Source organism: Seriola lalandi, unplaced genomic scaffold (assembly GCF_002814215.2).
Source record: "Seriola lalandi dorsalis isolate HSWRI2012SDOR001 ecotype SW California unplaced genomic scaffold, Sedor1 jcf7180002054301, whole genome shotgun sequence".
Lineage (NCBI taxonomy): Eukaryota > Metazoa > Chordata > Actinopteri > Carangiformes > Carangidae > Seriola > Seriola lalandi.
Window position 1 is genome coordinate 329,502 of NW_019524854.1, and position 6,129 is coordinate 335,630.

General features: G+C 42.2%; 1 protein-coding gene across 4 annotated transcripts in view; it reads left to right on the top strand.

Annotated features, from left to right (window-relative positions):
• The window catches only part of lrba (LPS-responsive vesicle trafficking, beach and anchor containing), a 179,846-nt gene that overhangs the window by 123,765 nt on the left and 49,952 nt on the right, over positions 1-6,129 (top strand). The window lies entirely within an intron of this gene.

A 6,129-nucleotide genomic window follows, 5' to 3' on the forward strand; every position in this document is an offset into this window, starting at 1 on the left:
CACACTTGTTTCCTTGGTTGAAAGGGCTAAATATTTGTCACATTGACTCTGAGGTTATGAGTTGTGATATTTTCAATTTTGCATTCCATGTTTATGTATTAGTGTTTCATGTGGCCACTTTGGCATCTTATTATGTCTCGCAGCCCTTCTAAGGCTTTATTCCTTATAGCTTATGCCCAAAGGCTGAATGTCTAATGAGTTAATGCACTGAAGTCTTCTCTTCTCTACCAATTAACCCCAAGACCACTGCAGCATTTCCCTAAATCCACACAAGACCTTTTTTTTTGTTCCCACTTCAAAAAGGCTAAGTAGCCAATGAAAGGAAAGGAGAAAAGGCTAACCAGTTAGCAAACATTGAAAAGGGCCAGAAAGGGGTTTAATCCTTATTAGGCTGAATTCAGACTAAGTGGCCCCAAAAATCCTTTCAAAGGGGACTTTCTTCAGGGAGTGCAAACTCTTACTGGGTGACGTTTAGGACTGAATGCTTTGAGCCTTTAGGCTTCATAACCTCACACTCGCTGCAAGCTGGGCTTGTTTATTTTGCTTTAATTCTCTCACACTCCAGCGCAGCTTCTTAGTTGTGTTTATTTCTTTTTTTTCACCTTGTAGTTTGTTTTACTTCCCCTGAGGCAAATAGAGCTTTATGTGTTACCAGTGATTACATCTTGAATTAGTTATATGATGGTAGAACAAGTGTTACTATCAATCATTGGTAAACACAAACGGTCTTGACTTCTGATATTGAAGCATGTTCACAGCTATTTATTAGCGTTATCTGTTCTTTCTTATACATAAACTCTATGTATAAGGTTGATGCTGCTGTTGGCTGTATCTATTCAATATGAAGCTGCAGCCGGCAGCTGGTTAGCTTAGCTAAGCATAAAGACTAGAAACAGGGGGAAACCACTAGCCTGCCTCTGTGTAGTTAACATGTTTCTTTAATCTACACAAAAATCAAAGTGTACAAATAGCAGTTGGTGGTTATACTGCAGGGTTAGGCAGTTAGGACTATTTCTTGGTTGGGCAAGTTACCAGCAGAGACTCCAGGAATAGATATTAGAGTGGTATCAATCTTCTGATCTAGGTCTGAGCAAGAACTTGAGTAAGTGTATTGCCCAAAATGTTGAGCTAACTTTTTAAAGAAGCTCCTTTGGGTCTGATAACTACACAGTTTGATTGGTCAGGTAGGTCACTTTTATAATATATAGTTTTGTATTTTTCACTGCTTGCCCAGCTGCAGTACTTCCATAGTTCAGCAGTCATGCACCTGGACCAGTTGCATAAAGCATACTGCTGCAGAGCCACAGAGGATTGAGGATAAGTGCTGAAGTGTGAAAGTAGAGTCATGTGGCTGCACTGTCTTAAGCTCACATGATTCCAAGTTCTTTTGATTAGGGAGCATTGTTTTCCTCTTGAATGGCTTACCTATTTTGCCCACAGGGCAGCCCCCAACACCTACCCACTACCAATGCTCTCCTCATTGAAATACACATCCCTCTCAAAGTATTGCTGGACTGAAAACATGCTGGTGCATTTGTTTTTATTGCTTTCCAGTACCTACAGTGCCCTTAGTTATTCCTATTCCCTCTCTCCATCTTTTTTTTTTTCTGGCTATCACTCAATCTCAAAAGCAAAATCTGTCTTAATTGGCTCCAGAGGGCTCGGGGAGGCTTTGTGTCAGCGGTGATGAGAGTCCTGATTGGTCCAGAGGCACAGGCAGCCAACAGACCCTTGTTAGTGTCTCGGGGCCCTTTGCTTGCTCATTAGTCCGATGAACTCATTTACTGATGGGGGGTGACAAGGCCTCGTTTACCAGTGTGGAACAGAGGGTAGCAGGAGGGAGGGTGGGGGGGTGGAAGGAGACAAACAAGAATATGGATAAGGAGCAGGGAGAGTGGGTTATAAGAGATCTAAGCTATAGTATTGCTGTGGATGCACCGGATGAGAGTGTCAAAATGCTCTTAAATGTCAGCTTGTGTTTGTCTGTGCTTTGTTTCTCATTTGCTGCTGCAGTAAAAGTGCATCTGGCGTCTTGGTCCACTGAAACCATCTTTATTGTAGATGGCTTGTTTCTGCGGTCAGCCAAGTGAAGGGGAAAAAAATGACAAACAACATGGCACTGATGTAGCCATATGCAGTGGTTTGCTTTCTGTATGGCACTTTTGAATGAGAAAAAGGGAAATCCCATTTAAGTAATAAAAAGCCTTAGGAATCTGCTACCTCTGCCCATTGTTTGCACGTGTGTGTGTGTGTGTGTGTGTGTGTGTGTGTGTGTGTGTGTGTGTGTGTGTGTGTGTGTGTGTGTGTGTGTGCGTGCGCGGCTTTTGGGAAATGAAAAGCAATAAGCAACTATACACGCTGATAAGTCCACAGGTTTTTATTTTATTTTATGAATTCTATCAAGTTCTCCCAATACGGCTTGTCCCTCGTCTCTGTTTTGATGTTGATGGATCACCTCTCTTCCTCCCGCTCATTAATTTCATCACCTTATCTCCCACACCACTTCATTTGACCAAAAGGTAATAATAAATCCCTCATCCATTATCCTTTAACTGAGGCAGCCATGCGGAAATACTTAATAACAGGCAACAAATTGAACTTCAATCACCTCATTTTCCTTCAAGGATCCACAGCACATTACACTGAACCAGCAAATATGCATATAGCACTTACATCACACAGTTTATGTGCAGTTTAAAGCTATTCTTTAATAAAAAATATATTTTCTGACAAATACAGATTTACTTATTTGGTAACTGGCAGTGGCTTCTGTCCTCTTCAACTCAAGAGTCTTATCAGACCAAAAACACACACACACACACACACACACACACACACACACACACACACACACACACACACACACATACTCGACATACTCGGCCTACCCGACAGCAAAGGCAGTTGAAAGCCTCATCTATCTTGAACCTTGCTGCTGATAGTTGGTCTGTTGCTCCCCCAACTCTTCCTTAATTCAGTGCAGTTTCAATTAATGTTCATCCGTGTCATTATGCTCCTCCACTTGAGTTTACCTGTGTTTCTAAAGAGGTATTGGTTTGTAAAGGAGACTGAGCTTGCAAAGGAAAGCACAATGGAGAGGGTCCTCCGGCAAGGGACTGTCTGCAAGATTCTGTGTGTGTGTGTGTGTGTGTGTGTGTGTGTGTGTGTGTGTGTGTGTGTGTGTGTGTGTGTGTGTGTGTTTGTGTGTGTTTGTGTGTGTGTGTTTGTGTGTGTGTGTGTGTGTGTGTGTGCGTGTGTGTGGTTACACGCTGTAGCCACAGTCACCCGTCCCCTCTTCATGTGTCCCTCTTCATTCTGCTGTCTTTTGGGCATCTGACAGAGACAAACGACAGTGCTTCAGAAATGAGCAGCAGCCCGGTGCACAAACAGGTTGAAGGAGGAGGAGGGAGAGATGTAGAGGGGGCAGACAGAGGAAAAAGCATTGCAATCAAGACTAGTTCCTTTGTTTTCTGTTTGGCTGTGTCCTCTCGCGTGACGCTTCGAAATTGATCTTGGGACACACTAGACCCGAATCCATGGATATTGTTCCACTTGAAATGAAACATCAATAAAACTGTGCTTTGTACTCAACCAATCATGTTGACGTACAAGCTCCTGATCCATTTGATGTTGCTATATTTCCTCTTATCATTTCATTTTTATATATCTTATTTCTAAACTGAACAATCTTTTTTTATTCTAATATTAAAATGTAAATGTACAGGACCCCGCATTGTCTGGTTTGGTGCTTTTCCTTCTTTATGCTTCTGTAGTATTGCCATCTCTTTGAGCCTGACTGATCCCGTTCCACCATTACTATCTATCACAGAGGAAGCTGGTGCAGCCATAACTCCAGCCTGGACAATAACCTCCACACCATTGTAATTTGTCCAGACGTGGTCAGAACAGCGAGAGCATTACAGCACAGATAGTTTGTCACACTCCTTGTCACCCGCTCAGCTATTTCATCTGCAAGGGAAAGGGCGCTGCCGATAGGGACAACAATCTTGGGAACACAGAGTGCTATTTACAGCGTTCCGGGAGATTCATCGGTCCAGGGGAAAATATGATCTCTGGCTGCCTCCGCTACTGTCATATCTATCTGTGGAATCAGGCACTGCAACTTCATCAGTTCAGCCCTGGGCATCTTCTTGACATCCATCGCGAGGTCTATGACTGTACTCCTGGGGATGAAATGAGTCAACCACTCCCTTTTGGAGGTGAAAGGTTACTCGCCAAGCATTCACTCATCATACACCTGAAGACAGGAATTTCATTTTTGATCAGCTAGTAGGAGAGGATGTTTTTTCAAAAATGAAATGAAATAGAATTTTTATGAAAATCTTTTTGGTCGAGGATGAAGTGCTCGGATTTCTGCGGGGCTAATGGCATGGTACTGTTGATAGCCATCATGTCTGTCAGTAGAGAAAACTAATCAGGTGTCATAGCCTGTTTGTCATCAAGTGTCCCTAACAGTCAGATTATAGAGAATATGATACAGTTAAAATGCTGTCTTCCAGTATACCAGTCCTATCCTACATGGAACATTTAAGACCGGAAACTGGGAAATTACTAGCCTGGCTCCCTCTAAAGGTAGCAAAAGCTGCCTACTAGCACATTTAAAGCTCACATATTAACACATAGTATATTAAGCAATTAATTTTGTTACCTTTTGACAGTCAGGCTAGCCCTTTTTCTGTTCCCTGTCATATTAACTGCTCCGAGAGTGAGAGTGGTGTCAATCTTCACATCTAACTACACAAAATACACACCTAAAAGTGTATTTTTAAAAAAGGTCAAACTATTCCTTTAAAACTGGAAGTGGGCGTCAGAAAAGTCCTGTTTATTTTATTTCTTAAATTGACAGTTTTACATTGGGATTTCAATAAAATTCTATACTATTCAGATATATTAGTTTGTCTTATTAAACAGTGTTTTCCTTTATGATAGAAAAAAATGTGTGTCGTTCACTCCTGTGAGTGCTGCTCTATCTTTGTGATGGGGTTGGCTGCAGTCTGAATGGTGACTGGTGTAGTCATCTCAAGTCCCTGTTAAGGAAGATAGGAGTCTGGCGGATTCAGCCGCAGCCAGCTTCTCCAGGCCACTAATCCACATTTAATTGAACTCCAGAGACTTTGAAGTGAGTCTGTGATGCAGGCAGGTTTTATTCCTCAGAGAGACAGCGAGGGAGAGGCTGTCCCCAGCTAAAGGCCTCAGCTGGTCCGCTCCGCTGTCCCCTGCCTTTAATGAGCTCCTTTAGCTTAACACTAGGCCTAGGTTACTAGCTTGCATTTGAATATTTTTGATTAATAACGCAAACTCTGAACCATGCTGTGACAACCTTAAGTGTCCCTTTTACCTTTCTACCATATCCCTGTACGCCCCCTGTCAGCAGACGCCTTTGAAACTACAAGCTGAGGGGGAAACAAATGCCTAGTTAACAAAGCAGTGCTAAGTAGGTTAGCAGCAAATCTAAATGCTGGATTAGTAGGAGTACGAATCACGGGGGCAGAGCCAAGCATCTGGGTCTGTCAGGCACTGTGACAGCCATCAGAACAAGTTACTCTGACAGCCACCACAATCTCCACAGGGACAGATTAAGCTCAGTTCATCGAAGCATTTTCAAATCTGGAGCCAGCTAACATAATATTGTTTGACCCCTGTCACAGTTACCTCCATGGAAATAAGAAAACAGTCTAATCAGATGTTTAGCATAAAATATGCTTATCCTTGTCACATCAAATCATCTCTCTACATTAAAGCCGTTTGTTTTTGTTTCTTATATTTGCCCCGGTTTTCTGATATTCATCTTCGCCTGTGTGCTGTAATATGGATTATCCTTTAGTGAACTAAACATTTCCTTCACTCCTTCCAGCTGAGTAGCCTCCATTCTCTTGCTGAAGGAATCTCTTTTTCATTGAGGCTGATCAATATAAGACATTAATCGTGCTGCTCAGGCCGTCATGCCATCACTGTGTGAAAAATGAACTAACCTAGCCTCCTGTCTGCTCCTCTTTTTTCTCCTTTTCTTTTCTCTAATCTCTTGTGCCCTTTTCTGGTCTTTTTCTTTATTTCATTTCTTTTCCTTATTTCTTCTTTTCATTATTCCATTTGAATCTACCACTCACC